A 16203-nucleotide genomic window follows, 5' to 3' on the forward strand; every position below is an offset into this window, starting at 1 on the left:
AGGGTCAGCTGCAGATCAGTCTCAGCGGTCAGGAGGGTCAGCTGCAGGTCAGTCTCAGCGGTCAGGAGGGTCAGCTGCAGATCAGTCTAATCTTAAATACCTCACACGCACTCGTTTGGGGAGTTTAGGCCTTTACTCTGTTAGGTTGCTATAACATATGAACTGGGCTTCAGTCAGTCAGTCCAGTGGTCACAACATGTCCCAGGTGTTGTAGGGTTAGGATAATGTACAGACCAGGGCTTCAGTCAGTCAGTCCAGTGGTCACAACATGTTCCAGGTGTTGTAGGGTTAGGATAATGTACAGACCAGGGCTTCAGTCAGTCAGTCCAGTGGTCACAACATGTTCCAGGTGTTGTAGGGTTAGGATAATGTACAGACCAGGGCTTCAGTCAGTCAGTCCAGTGGTCACAACATGTTCCAGGTGTTGTAGGGTTAGGATAATGTACAGACCAGGGCTTCAGTCAGTCAGTCCAGTGGTCACAACATGTTCCAGGTGTTGTAGGGTTAGGATAATGTACAGACCAGGGCTTCAGTCAGTCAGTCCAGTGGTCACAACATGTTCCAGGTGTTGTAGGGTTAGGATAATGTACAGACCAGGGCTTCAGTCAGTCAGTCCAGTGGTCACAACATGTTCCAGGTGTTGTAGGGTTATGATAATGTACAGACCAGGGCTTCAGTCAGTCAGTCCAGTGGTCACAACATGTTCTAGGTGTTGTAAGCCTATAAGACTGGGTTATTAGCACTAGTCATGGAGACCTGACAGAACACACAGCCTAGCATCAACTAACAATACATACTGTTATTGTCTTTGGTTTTCACCTATATTTGACATTGATTCAAACATTTGTCCCAGGACTGATGTTGTGATGTTGACATGGAAGTTAGTGATGTAAATTACAATAAGTCCAAAGGTTAACTAAGACCATTAATGTATATTTCACTGTTGAGCCATCAGGACCCCCCCCCCCCATGTATGTTCCAAATATATCCTTCTGTACCATTAAAACATTACAACAACACTGGCTGTATACACAGCCGCCATCAAAGCAACTTGTATTTTCCACCTTCCTCCTAAAAACGGCAATGATCTGAGGACTGAAAGCACTTGACCCATGCCAAGTATATGTCAGGACCAGTCAGTGGGCAAACTGAGGGCTTTTAGAAGGCAGAGCAGGCTCTTTCTGACTGTGTGTCTGTGAGGGTTAGGCTGAGTGGAGGTGGGCGGTGGAAAACTGGCCTGACACTTCTTTAACAAGGCGGGCAGGGCTGCTCTGTAAATCAGTCCAGTTACTCACTCACCCACCCACCTGCTCCTGACTGACTGACTGACTGACTGACTGATTGACTGACTGACTGACGCCCTCAGACGGGGAAGAAGTGGTGGGGAGGTGGAGGGCACGTGGCGTAGGCATAATTTGGTTTTTAGGGAAGTGGCCGTGAATAGTGACTTTAAACAGGTAGAGTAGGGACTGTGAGTAGTGACTTTAAACAGGTAGAGTAGGGACTGTGAATAGTGACTTTAAACAGGTAGAGTAGGGACTGTGAATAGTGACTTTAAACAGGTAGAGTAGGGACCGTGAATAGTGACTTTAAACAGGTACAGTAGGGACTGTGAATAGTGACTTTAAACAGGCAGAGTAGGGACTGTGAATAGTGACTTTAAACAGGTAGAGTAGGGACTGTGAATAGTGACTTTAAACAGGTAGAGTAGGGACTGTGAATAGTGACTTTAAACAGGTAGAGTAGGGACTGTGAATAGTGACTTTAAACAGGTAGAGTAGGGACTGTGAATAGTGACTTTAAACAGGTAGAGTAGGGACTGTGAATAGTGACTTTAAACAGGTAGAGTAGGGACAGTGAATAGTGACTTTAAACAGGTAGAGTAGGGACAGTGAATAGTGACTTTAAACAGGTAGAGTAGGGACTGTGAATAGTGACTTTAAACAGGTAGAGTAGGGACTGTGAATAGTGACTTTAAACAGGTAGAGTAGGGACCGTGAATAGTGACTTCAAACAGGTAGAGTAGGGACAGTGAATAGTGACTTTAAACAGGTAGAGTAGGGACTGTGAATAGTGACTTTAAACAGGTAGAGTAGGGACTGTGAGTAGTGACTTTAAACAGGTAGACTAGGGACTGTGAATAGTGACTTTAAACAGGTAGAGTAGGGACTGTGAATACTGACTTTAAACAGGTAGAGTAGGGACTGTGAATAGTGACTATAAACAGGTAGACTAGGGACTGTGAATAGTGACTTTAAACAGGTAGAGTAGGGACTGTGAATACTGACTTTAAACAGGTAGAGTAGGGACTGTGAATAGTGATTTTAAACAGGTTGTCACGGGTGCTATCTTCGAATTCCCCGTCATAAATCAGCCAAGGCGCAGCGTGCCGGTAGTTCCACATATTTTATTAGTGAACCCGAACAAAACAAGAAACAGGTGAAACTGAAACAAACGTGACGTTCTGGGGCTGCTCACACACAGCTGCACAAAAACAAGATCCCACAAAAACACAGGGAAAAACAGGCTGCCTAAGTATGGCTTCCAATCAGAGACAAGGATAGACAGCTGCCTCTAATTGGAAACCATACCCGGCCAAAACATAGAACACAAAACATAGAATGTCCACCCACCTATCACACCCTGACCTAACTAAACAGAGAAAACACAGCTCTCCTAGGTCAGAGTGTGACACAGGCAGAGTAGGGACTGTGAGTTGTGACTTTAAACAGGTAGAGTAGGGACTGTGAATAGTGACTTTAAACAGGTAGAGTAGGGACAGTGAATAGTGACTTTAAACAGGTAGAGTAGGGACTGTGAATAGTGACTTTAAACAGGTAGAGTAGGGACAGTGAATAGTGACTTTAAACAGGTAGAGTAGGGACAGTGAATAGTGACTTTAAACAGGTAGAGTAGGGACTGTGAGTAGTGACTTTAAACAGGCAGAGTAGGGACAGTGAATAGTGACTTTAAACAGGTAGAGTAGGGACTGTGAGTAGTGACTTTAAACAGGTAGAGTAGGGACTGTGAATAGTGACTTTAAACAGGTAGAGTAGGGACAGTGAATAGTGACTTTAAACAGGTAGAGTAGGGACAGTGAATAGTGACTTTAAACAGGTAGAGTAGGGACAGTGAATAGTGACTTTAAACAGGTAGAGTAGGGACTGTGAGTAGTGACTTTAAACAGGTAGAGTAGGGACTGTGAATAGTGACTTTAAACAGGTAGAGTAGGGACTGTGAATAGTGACTTTAAACAGGTAGAGTAGGGACAGTGAATAGTGACTTTAAACAGGTAGAGTAGGGACTGTGAATAGTGACTTTAAACAGGTAGAGTAGGGACTGTGAATAGTGACTTTAAACAGGTAGGGTAGAAGTTAGAACCAGGAGGGTACAACCAATTCAGCTAGGTTAAGACTTTCATGAGATGTTAGGGTAGATGAAACATGGAAATGAGACATGGTTGAAGTCCTTCTTAGTGACCTGTAAATGCGGAAGACACATTTCAGTTGAAGGCATTCAGTTGTACAACTGACTAGGTCTCCCCTTTCCCTTTCCCTTTGTGTGTGTGACCTTGTTCTCTCTCTGTCTCTCTCTCTCTCTCTCTCTCTAGTTGTCGCCGGCGGCCCAGCAGATGCAGCCGAGCCAGACGATGCAGTCTCCGACCCCTAGCGGTGGACGCCGCAGGCGGACGGTGGACGAGGACCCTGACGAACGGCGGCGGAAGTTTCTGGAGAGAAACCGAGCGGCGGCCACGCGATGCAGACAGAAGAGGAAAGTATGGGTGGTGTCACTGGAGAAGAAGGCTGAAGAGCTGACCCAGACCAACATGCAGCTTCTGGTAGGAGTTATGTGGACTGGATGGTTATGTCCCAAATGGCACCCTATTTAATGCACTACTTTTGACCAGGGCCCATAGGGCCAATAGAGCTCTGGTCAAAAGTAGTGAGCTTATATAGGGAATATGGTGCTATTTGGGACGTGTTGCAGGTCTTCACATTAGACTTTTATGTCCATAAAGCAGGGAGATGTAGTAAATATGTTCTCTACTGCAGGGCCACACACCTTTGATGGGGCAGGTGCTCAGAGTGAAAACACTTGTTCTGCTACTGACAGGGGCGACCTGCAGCTGCCCCCTTCCCTGAAAAGACACTAAACATTTAATAAAAAGTCATTTGTTTGAAAAAACAGCATTTCACTACACCTGCAATAACATCTGCTAAATATGTGTGTGACCAATAAAATGAGATTTGATTTTAATCAAAAGGGACCGTTTTTTTCATAAGTGGGTAAAAGTGCAGATGCTCCAGCACCCCTAGAGCTGTGTACGTGCCTGCATCACTATGTACAGCATTCTAAATAAAGTTTAGTGAATTGAATTGAATGCTGCTCAACTCTTGTAAAAGTTAGGTAACACCCATCTCCAACCCAGACCTTCTTTCTTTCTCCAACTCTACCAATGGTTGTTTTCCTTTCATCCACACGTCTCTGCTTCTCTATAGTTCAGATCATGAAGACCAAGCACTTTCAATGTGTTTGATGTTCTTTCAACCTGGGAGGAGAACTGCTCCACTAAACTCAGACATACTGCCACTCTCCCTTGTTATAGTTATAGGGGCTTGTTGTAGTTCAGTCTGTTGTTCCGTAGGGGCTTGTTGTAGTTCAGTCTGTTGTTCCGTAGGGGCTTGTTGTAGTTCAGTCTGTTGTTCCGTAGGGGCTTGTTGTAGTTCAGTCTGTTGTTCCGTAGGGGCTTGTTGTAGTTCAGTCTGTTGTTCCGTAGGGGCTTGTTGTAGTTCAGTGTGTTGTTCTGTAGGGGCTTGTTGTAGTTCAGTCTGTTGTTCCGTAGGGGCTTGTTGTAGTTCAGTCTGTTGTTCCGTAGGGGCTTGTTGTAGTTCAGTCTGTTGTTCCATAGGAGCTTGTTGTAGTTCAGTCTGTTGTTCCGTAGGGGCTTGTTGTAGTTCAGTCTGTTGTTCCGTAGGGGCTTGTTGTAGTTCAGTCTGTTGTTCCGTAGGGGCTTGTTGTAGTTCAGTTTGTTGTTCCGTAGGGGCTTGTTGTAGTTCAGTCTGTTGTTCCGTAGGGGCTTGTTGTAGTTCAGTCTGTTGTTCCGTAGGGGCTTGTTGTAGTTCAGTCAGTTGTTCCGTAGGGGCTTGTTGTAGTTCAGTCTGTTGTTCCGTAGGGGCTTGTTGTAGTTCAGTCTGTTGTTCCGTAGGGGCTTGTTGTAGTTCAGTCTGTTGTTCCGTAGGGGCTTGTTGTAGTTCAGTCTGTTGTTGCGTAGGGGCTTGTTGTAGTTCAGTCTGTTGTTCCGTAGGGGCTTGTTGTAGTTCAGTCTGTTGTTCCGCAGGGGCTTGTTGTAGTTCTAGGAGGCAGACACTCAGAGATTTTCAACCATAAATCAAAACCAGCCCCTGAAATGATGTCTTTCTTTTGACATTCCTAATAACGAGCTGGTTCATTTATTTGCCGTAGTTTTATTAAATTCCAATTAAGATTGAAATCTTAATCCTGTAACTGTACATGGTTTTAGCAATGACAATAAACTTAATCGCAGTAATGATGCAGAATGTTTATTGTGAGTTTTGCAGTGTGGCTTAAACAAGCTATTTTCCTTTTATAAAAAATGGGCCTTTATCAAGTATCTATTCAACAACAAAAAAAGCTGAATTTATTCACCAAGCAGAGATAATCACTCAGTCCAGCTAACAGTAAATCTCTCTTATTGTGCTCAAAATGTGTGTAGGGTGGGTAACTGTAAAGCACTTTGTGGAAACTGCTGATGTAAAAAGGGCTTTATTAAACACATTTGATTGATTGTTTTCAGAATGAGGTGACCATGCTGAAGAACGAGGTGACCCAACTCAAGCAGCTCCTCCTCACCCATAAAGACTGCCCCATCACCACTCTGCAGAAAGACTCCCAAGGTTACCTCAGTGAGTAGCTTGTTCACACACACACACACACACACACACACACACACACACACACACACACACACACACACACACACACACACACACACACACACACACACACACACACACACACACACACACACACACACACACACACACACACCACACACACACACACACACACACAAAACCCCGAAACACACACACTCATCCCTGTGCCTTATCACGAGTATGCAGCTAAACCTGCATAGAGAACCTTCCCAGTTCTCCAGCCATACAGCCATACAGTGTCTGTGTGTATGAGTCAGAAGCAGTCCTGAGGTTAGGGTGTTCAGTCCAGGGTGGTGACTGTCAAGACATCCTGTCCCACACTCACTGCACTATGAGGACATATGGATCCTGCCATGTGTATCACACAGGGTGTACGGATGCTGGCAGGAGCCACGCTGTTTCATGGATGTGGGGGAGAGAGGCACTAGGATAGCACCTGGCCTGGAAGTCTGGTACTGGTCATCACAACCCCAGAATATGAGGCCTGTTTTTCCATCAGAAGTGGACCGGAGTCATAGAACTGAACCACAGCCCTTGGTCGCTGCAGAGATTCCACTGAAGAAAGATGTCACAGACTGCCGACCGGCGTCCAAACTCCCATGTCCCGTCCCGCCGGTCCCGATCCCCCTGCTGGTTATTGGACTGTTCCACAGCAGCAGAGTATGACATCAGAACCCCACCCTCTGATATGGATAGGAGTGACATTTCCATGTAATTAGGAGAAGGCAGAAGGCCCTCCCTGTGCTGTGAGGCTTCAGCAGACAGGCAGGGGAAAATCAGGCTCACTTCCCCTCGCACTGCCCTGCTCTCAATGGCTCCTTGTTTAGAGGGTGAGTAGACTGGGCTGGACTGACTGACTGGGAGAGACTTGCATTGATAAGCCCAGTCTGTCTGTGTACAGATGTCACTCCTAGTATGTTGTGAAAATGTATCAAACATGTTTTCAAAGGGATAAAGTTTTTTTAATGCATGTTTATTTGACCCTTTTCATACATAGGACGCAGCTACAGTAACGGGTGGATAATTGATAACCTTTCAGACAATTTACAAAGCGTCTACTTTTTTAGACAGTAGAATTCTGCTTCGGCATAGAATGTTCTATTGTTTCCCTGACAACAATAAACATTGATTGATGGGGCGGCAGGTAGCCTAGTGGTTAGAGTGTTGGACTAGTAACCGAAAGGTTGCCAGATCAAATCCCCGAGCTGACAAGGTAAAAATCTGTCGTTCTTCCCCTGAACAAGGCAGTTAACCCACTGTTCCTAGGCCGTCATTGTAAATAAGAATTAGTTGTTAACTGACCTACCCAGTTAAATAAATAAAGTGCTGCTGTTCTTCAGCAGTTTGTTTTATGGTAGATAGATGTGTTTTCTTTCTACTAAATGTATTTGTCAGTGATTGTATTTAACATACTTCAAAGTACTTTTCTTAGGAGAGAGTGGTCTGAGCGCAGGCAGATGGAGATCATTTGATTGACAGTTGTGGTTGCCTAGTGATGGATGTTAGCCCGGCTTCAGAAGCAGCAGTTAAATGCCTGTTCAGTGGTGCTTCAAAACTAAAGGTTTGGTGGAGGCTTTTCAAAAGCTGCAGTGTTACCGTTGTGACAGACAACAAACATGGCGAAGCCGAGGTGCTTTCAACGCGCCTCATTCCATTTATCTGAAAGGACTATATGATAGATGTTTCGTTGGAAAACACAGTGTTCAGTGGTTTATACTGTACATAGAAATGTAACGATTCTATTTTTGGTGAAAATAAAGAGGGTTTTAACTGTTGGAGGTTGTTGGACCATGTTTGTTTAGGCTAAACAGACATCTAGAGACAGTTGTTCTATTGAGGGTTTCATGGTCACTACACACCCATTCATGTTTCTACAAGCACTGCACTCACACAGATATGACACACACACACACACACACACACACACACACACACACACACCACACACACACACACACACACACACACACACACACACACACACACACACACACACACACACACACACACACACACACACACACACCATTAGCAATCATCCCCTCACCCTGTGTGTTGTCCTCTTCCCCTCAGGTCCAGACAGCAGTCCAGCAGGCAGCCCGGCCCCAGCCTGCTCCCAGCAGCAGGTCATCCAGCACAACAACATCACCACCTCCAGCACAGCTGTAGGGGGCAGCACTGTGCACGGCCTGCCCAACCACCGCACAGACATCAACCCCATCCACTAGAGACAAGACAGAGAGAGACTACAGTACCCCCCCCAGTCCGTACCCCCAGCCCCCAACCCGTACCCCCAGCCCCCAGCCCGTACCCCCAGTCCGTAACCCCAGCTCCCAACTTGTACCACCAGCCCCCAACCCGTACCACCAGCCCCCAAGCCGTACCCCCAGCCCCAACCCCATCCCATCCCTGGTCTAACCCCCCCTTGCCTGGCTCTCTGAGGGCTGTCTGTTTGTTAGTACGGGACGGGCGGCCTCACACACTGCCTCCATCTCCAGGACCCGGTCCAGAGAAACCTCTGGAGAGAAACCTCTGAAGAGAAACCTCTGGAGAGAAACCTCTGGAGAGAAACCTCTTGAAGAGAAACCTCTGGAGAGAAAACTCTGGAGGGAAACCTCTGGAGAGAAACCTCTGGAGAGAAACCTCTGAAGAGAAACCTCTGGAGAGAAACCTCTGGAGAGAAACCTCTGAAGAGAAACCTCTGGAGGGAAACCTCTGAAGAGAAACCTCTGAAGAGAAACCTCTGAAGAGAAACCTCTGAAGAGAAACCTCTGAAGAGAAACCTCTGGAGGGAAACCTCTGGAGGGAAACCTCTGGAGGGAAACCTCTGAAGAGAAACCTCTGGAGAGAAACCTCTGGAGGGAAACCTCTGGAGGGAAACCTCTGAAGAGAAACCTCTGGAGGGAAACCTCTGAAGAGAAACCTCTGGAGAGAAACCTCTGGAGAGAAACCTCTGGAGAGAAACCTCTGAAGAGAAACCTCTGAAGACAAACCTCTGAAGACAAACCTCTGGAGAGAAACCTCTGAAGAGAAACCTCTGAAGACAAACCTCTGGAGAGAAACCTCTGGAGAGAAACCTCTGAAGAGAAACCTCTGAAGAGAAACCTCTGGAGAGAAACCTCTGGAGAGAAACCTCTGGAGAGAAACCTCTGGAGAGAAACCTCTGGAGAGAAACCTCTGGAGAGAAACCTCTGGAGAGAAACCTCTGGAGAGAAACCTCGGAGGCCTGCAGGGCTGCTCTTTCTACAGTAGCTATAGTAGTATTTTTATAGACCTTTTTAACTAATATGTGTTCTCTGGGTTTGTCTTCGATCTTATTTGTCTTCTATTTTTGTCTCATGTTTTTTATCTATTTTTTTTACATTTGTACTTTAGTTGAAAGGGAGTTTTGCAATTCATGCAGCATTAACCCGTGTGGCGTTTTTGTGATGTCATACCTCTGTTAGACCGACACCCTCACCGGGTCACTGTGGTGACACAGCAATGGGACATGAGCCTCAGAACGCCACCTCTGTGACCCCCCTAACGTCACCTCTGTGACCCTCCCTAACGTCACCTCTGTGACCTCCCTAACGTCACCTCTGTGACTATGTCTGCGTCCCAAATGGAACATTTTCCTCTATAAAGGCCACAACTTTTGACCAGAGCCTTATGGGTAAATGCCATTTGGGACGATTCTCTTGTATGTGTGCTTGTGACTGATGGATTGACTAGCAGAGACTGAGTCTGAGTACCACTGTCAGATAAGTATGTGTCAGATAGTTACTGTGTTGAATAGTGTAATGTTCTGGTTACATGTGTAACATACAGGGTATGTAGTGTCAGGTACTTGATCAGATGCTTAGCTAAGAAAGTGTGTGGGATGCTACTGCCTCCACGTTGTTGTTGTTGTTGTTGATGTTGTTGTTTTTAACCAAGTCGAACTGTTGCCATGATATGCTATTACTTGGTTACGCACCGGAATCTGGCGTTTCTATTGAATTATGCTCTTTTTCTAGAAAGGACCATGACTGTTACCCTAGCAACCCATCGATGCTATTTAGAGGGCGTTACATGTAATGAAAGATTGAACGGTGTTGAGAATATGTTCAAATTGAAGCAATACATCCTAGTATTGTTGTTCTATCAGCCATATTACCCTGCACTGTGACACCAGCTAGCCGAGGCAGCTCTGGAGGCTGTCCCCTGACCCCTGTCTCCTCCACTCTCCTGGAGGCTGACCCCTGACCCCTGTCTCCACTCTTCTGGAGGCTTACCCCTGTCTCCTGCACTCTCTTGGAGGCTGACCCCTGTCTCCTCCACTCTCCTGGAGGCTGACCCCTGAACCCTGTCTCCTCCACTCTCCTGGAGGCTGACCCCTGTCTCCTCCACTCTCCTGGAGGCTGACCCCTGAACCCTGTCTCCTCCACTCTTCTGAAGGCTTACCCCTGTCTCCTGCACTCTCCTGGAGGCTGACCCCTGACCTCTCCACTCTCCTGGAGGCTGACCCCTGTTTCCTCCAATCTCCTTTAGGCTGACCCCTGTCTCCTCCACTCTCCTGGAGGCTGACCCCTGACCCCTCCACTCTCCTGGATGGCTAACTCCTGACCCCCGTCTCCTCCACTCTCCTGGAGGCTGACTCCTGACCCCTGTCTCCTCCACTCTCCTGGAGGCTGACTCCTGACCCCTGTCTCCTCCACTCTCCTGGAGGCTGACTCCTGACCCCTGTCTCCTCCACTCTCCTGGAGGCTGAGCCCTGTCTCCTCCAATCTCCTGGAGGCTGACCCCTGTCTCCTCCACTCTCCTGGAGGCTGACCCCTGTCTCCTCCAATCTCCTGGAGGCTGACCCCTGTCTCCTCCACTCTCCTGGAGGCTGACCCCTCTCTCCTCCACTCTCCTGGAGGCTGACCCCTGACCCCTCCACTCTCCAGGACCAAGTAAAGCTTTAAGAGACATCTCCTTTAGTGTAGTTCTAGTGTTGCTGCAGCCAGGCTTCCAGAATTAGCGGCACATTCCAAATGACCTGAACATTCCAGATATGAGCCTGGCGTTGTCCTCTGTCTGCCTCAATATCCCAGGTGGGGTTGTCATACTGTAGGCGACATATAGAGAGAGATATGAGGTGAGAGAGTTGATTGATTCCATGCTTTTGTAGTCTGATTGTCAGTCTGTGTTTGACAGTTAAAGAACGATTGGCTGAGTTTCTATCCCTTTATAATGAAAAGGTCTTACTACCATCTCTAACGAGGCTCAGCAGTTTTAGCCGAATGCTTTCCAAAACATCACAACGTGCCTGAACTTCTCTGTCTTTTTTTTTATTACTAAATGGAATGTCAATTGTTTCAAATACCTTTTAATCATCATGAACTTTTCCATTGAGCTAACAAGCCTTTATAAGTCATTGTTTCCCCCAGTCTCAGTGAGTGTAGCGCTGATGGACACTGTGTCTGCTGTTGGTGTGTTTTCATGCCATTTAGCAGAGGCTTTTATTCAAACCACGAAGTGATGTATGCATTCTTTATGTGTGGATGGTCACGGGAGTCAAACCCACTATCCTGTTGTTGCAAGTGTCATGCTCTACCAACTGACCTACAGAGGACCAGTGTATTGTTAGGGAGTTTAGTCTGTAAGGGCAAAACCAGCTGGCTGACTGACCAGGGAGGAATAAGATGACCTTCTGTCTAACCTCTGACCTCTCCAACCCAGCTCTCCCACAGACAGGCTGACAGGGGGGGGGGGGGGGGGGGTGTGTGTGTGGTGTGTGTGTGTGTGTGTGTGTGTGTGTTCTCCATCAACACATCTTCCAACAGCCCTAACCAGTAGGAAAGCTCAATATTCACTTTAGTTTTGACCACAACTCTGTCACGCTTGCTCAAGTCACCCCTTAGTTAGCACTGATCTAGGATCAGCTTACACTCCCCATATCCAAACCTAAACCATTAGTGGAGGGGGACTCTAAACAGACCGTAGCTCAGTGTCTGGGAGAAACTCCACTTTTCCCTGAACATGTTGATACTTTAGCAGGACTAGTAGTAACTATGACTACATCCTTTAGTAGCAGTGAGCCAAGCAGCTCTACAGCCAGGTGAGTTAGAGAGACATCATGTAGCTGTCTATGCACTTTGACCTCTGGGATATCCAGAGGGTAGAATAGCCATATTGAGGTCTCAGTGATGCCCGGTTCAATACACCAGCGAGACTCTGTGTGACTGACTGTTTCTCTGTAGAGAGACTGACTGCATGGCAGTGACTGTTTCTCTGTAGAGACTGACTGCATGGCAGCGACTGTTTCTCTGTAGAGAGACTGACTGCATGGCAGTGACTGTTTCTCTGTAGAGACTGACTGCATGGCAGTGACTGTTTCTCTGTAGAGACTGACTGCATGGCAGTGACTGTTTCTCTGTAGAGACTGACTGCATGGCAGTGGCTGTTTCTCTGTAGAGACTGACTGCATGGCAGTGACTGTTTCTCTGTAGAGACTGACTGCATGGCAGTGACTGTTTCTCTGTAGAGACTGACTGCATGGCAGTGACTGTTTCTCTGTAGAGAGTGACTGCATGGCAGTGACTGTTTCTCTGTAGAGACTGACTGCATGGCAGTGACTGTTTCTCTGTAGAGACTGACTGCATGGCAGTGACTGTTTCCCTGTAGAGACTGACTGCATGGCAGTGACTGTTTCTCTGTAGAGACTGACTGCATGGCAGTGACTGTGCCTAATGGTGGGGCTCCACAGGGTGCTCCTTAAAAAGCTTTAAACATGTACCTTTCAGATGTCTGTTACTACAACATTGTTCAGCTCCAGTTTGGCTCACTGTGAAAGGTAGCTAACTAAATGAATAAGGTCAACTTGAAACATGCATTCGCTTTTTCTCCAGTGTGTTGCACAAAGGTTTTGTAGAAAGGCTCGGACAGTGGGTTTGAGAGGTGTGATAATAACTGATCTTATGAAAGGTTGAACATGTATTAAGGCCTTCCTGTATTACAAAAAAGTGAAACACCTACAAAGCGCCTTATTTCATCAACTTTGTATTTTCTTTTGAATCTCTAAACGTTGTGGCTTATTACTTTCACCAACTACTTGAGTATTTAACTGTTCTGAAATAAAACATGTTGCATCATGGGGAATATATGGCATTGACCTCAACATATTCAACTGGAATTGTTGTTTGATGTTTTGTTGGAATGACAGCTAATAGTCTGGTGTTTCTAACAGTGGACAGACACAGGTCAAGCATAAGGAAGACAGGTTAGTCTGACTGTACAGGCAGACATAAGAGACAGGTTAGTCTGACTGTACAGGCAGACATAAGAGACAGGTTAGTCTAACTGTACAGGCAGACATAAGAGACCGGTTAGTCTAACTGTACAGGCAGACATAAGAGACAGGTTAGTCTGACTGTACAGGCAGACATAAGAGACAGGTTAGTCTAACTGTACAGGCAGACATAAGAGACAGGTTAGTCTAACTGTACAGGCAGACATAAGCGACAGGTTAGTCTAACTGTACAGGCAGACATAAGCGACAGGTTAGTCTAACTGTACAGGCAGACATAAGAGACAGGTTAGTCTAACTGTACAGGCAGACATAAGAGACAGGTTAGTCTAACTGTACAGGCAGACATAAGAGACAGGTTAGTCTAACTGTACAGGCAGACATAAGAGACAGGTTAGTCTAACTGTACAGGCAGACATAAGAGACAGGTTAGTCTAACTGTACAGGCAGACATAAGAGACAGGTTAGTCTGACTGTACAGGCAGACATAAGAGACAGGTTAGTCTAACTGTACATGCAGACATAAGAGACAGGTTAGTCTGACTGTACAGGCAGACATAAGAGACAGGTTAGTCTGACTGTACAGGCAGACATAAGAGACATGTTAGTCTAACTGTACAGGCAGACATAAGAGACATGTTAGTCTAACTGTATAGGCAGACATAAGAGACATGTTAGTCTAACTGTACAGGCAGACATAAGAGACATGTTAGTCTAACTGTACAGGCAGACATAAGAGACAGGTTAGTCTAACTGTACAGGCAGACATAAGAGACAGGTTAGTCTAACTGTACAGGCAGACATAAGAGACAGGTTAGTCTAACTGTACAGGCAGACATAAGAGACATGTTAGTCTAACTGTACAGGCAGACATAAGAGACAGGTTTGTGAGTTCAGGATGAGTGTCTGTGGGTTTCTGGGAGAGAGGTGGAGGACAATGCCTGCACATTAATACAAGTATAAATGTATCATTTTAAATATAAAACTATAAATATTGTATAGAATGTCATTCATTTTTATAATCTTGACTGTACATGTAATGCAACCACCTTTCTTTTTGAAAGGAGTCTTTGATGTTTTGTACATGTATGTAAATGATGTTTGCTTAGCAGTTGTTTGCAGCCTTCTCAATGTATGTTCGTCAAGGTTCATTTCCGCGCTTCGATACGTGTCCACGGTTTATTATACGTCATGGATTGATGAATTCATAATTGCCTGCATAACTTTGTACATGTTTGTGTCTCTCATCACAGCATATTGTATGGTCTGCGTTTTGTTTAGCAGTTGTACAGATGTTACATATCACTGCGGCTACATTACAGTAGGAGAATAAAGCACTTGTTCTGTAACATTACTCAACTGGCTCAAATGTCTTCAGATGTACCTTTTGAAGCACAGACAAACCATAGAACCTTAGAATGTACACGGAGTATACACCAGTGGAGGCTGCTGAGGTGAGGACGGCTCATAATGATGTCTGGAACTGAGCAGATGGAATGGCACCAAACACATTCCACCTATTCTGCTCCAGCTGTTACCACCAGGCCGTTCTCCCTAATTAAGGTGCCACCAACCTCCTGTGGTATATATACAGAGTACATTAAGAACAGCTTTCTAATATTGAGTTGCACCCCCCCCCCCTTATTCCCTCAGAACAGCCTCAATTCGGCAGGGTATGGACTCAAGGTGTCGAAAGCGTTCCACAGGGATTCTGGCCCATGTTGACTCCAATGCTTCCCACCGTTGTGTCAAGTTAGCTGGATGTCCTCTGGGTGGTGGACCATTCTTGATACACACAGGAAAAACTGTTGTGTGAAAAAACAGTTGCAGTTCTTGACACAAACCGGTGTGCCTGGCACCTACTACCATACCCTGTTCAAAGGCACAGACATTGTTGTCTTGCTCATTCACCCTCTGAATGCCACACACACACAATCCTTGTCTCAATTGGCTCAAGGCTTAAAAACCCTTCTTTAACCTGTCTCCTCCCCTTCATCTACACTGATGAAGTGGATTTAACAAATTACATCAATACGGGATCATAACTTTCACCTGGATTCACCTGGTCAGTCTGTGATAGAAAGAGCAGGTGTTCTTAATGTTTTGTCCACTCAGTGTATCTACATATACAGTAGAGCATATGTTCATGGTACTGTAGTGTAAATAGGATGTGTGTGGATATGTGGCAAGGGAAGCATGTCCTGATAGATAGGCCTGAGGCCTTAGCAACTCCTTAGTGACCAATAATCCACATGGTCTTCCAATACAAAAGCCCTGACCATTGACTGCTCATTAAATAGTTGTATGTTTAAATGTTCTAAAACCATCAGTAAATATGGAGATGTCTAGACTGCTTAAATGAACTTTAATGAGCTGATAAGTAGCATGATGGTTTGGTACGTGACAGAGCAAGGAGTACAGTCATCTCACTGCCAAACCCACCAGATGATCATGCCAGCCTGTTTCTGTTACTGGTTAGTACTTTCTAAAACAGTCTGCCATGATTGTCTGTAAAGGTTATTGAGTTCTCGGAGTACCTACTATTACCTAAACAGAGGCAGGTATTGCAGCCTATTCATAGTTGAATTGTTATTTCTTTGATTAAACAGGATGGTTGAGTATGACTGAATTATCTGACATGTAGAATAAAAAGGTCATTATCTGAAGTTGGATAATGGAACTTTTTACTAAAGTTGTATAAGAGACACTATTCAGTAACGTTGTTGCATTTACAAGGGACAACACCACTAGGCATTTACAAGGGACAACACCACTAGGCATTTACAAGGGACAACACCACTAGGCATTTACAAGGGACAACACCACTAGGCATTTACAAGGGACAACACCACTAGGCATTTACAAGGGACAACACCACTAGGCATTTACAAGGGACAACACCACTAGGCATTTACAAGGGACAACACCACTAGGCATTTACAGTATAACAAACACTAGCGCCCTCTGGTGTTCAGCCATTGAACTTGTTTGACA

The 16203-nt window shown here is 45.7% G+C and overlaps 1 pseudogene across 1 annotated transcript in view; it reads left to right on the top strand.

The window, feature by feature from the left end:
- Positions 1-8475, top strand: part of LOC106590734 (cyclic AMP-responsive element-binding protein 5-like) — an 84050-nt pseudogene extending 75575 nt beyond the window's left edge. Inside the window, exons 9-11 of the transcript XR_014379920.1 lie at positions 3611-3838; positions 5816-5924; positions 8031-8475. The product of XR_014379920.1 is annotated as a cyclic AMP-responsive element-binding protein 5-like (transcript). The remainder of the gene's footprint in view (positions 1-3610; positions 3839-5815; positions 5925-8030) is intronic.
- Positions 8476-16203: the final 7728 nt, after the last annotated feature.

Source organism: Salmo salar, chromosome 02 (genome assembly GCF_965601325.2).
Source record: "Salmo salar chromosome 02, fSalSal1, whole genome shotgun sequence".
In the NCBI taxonomy this organism is placed as follows: domain Eukaryota; kingdom Metazoa; phylum Chordata; class Actinopteri; order Salmoniformes; family Salmonidae; genus Salmo; species Salmo salar.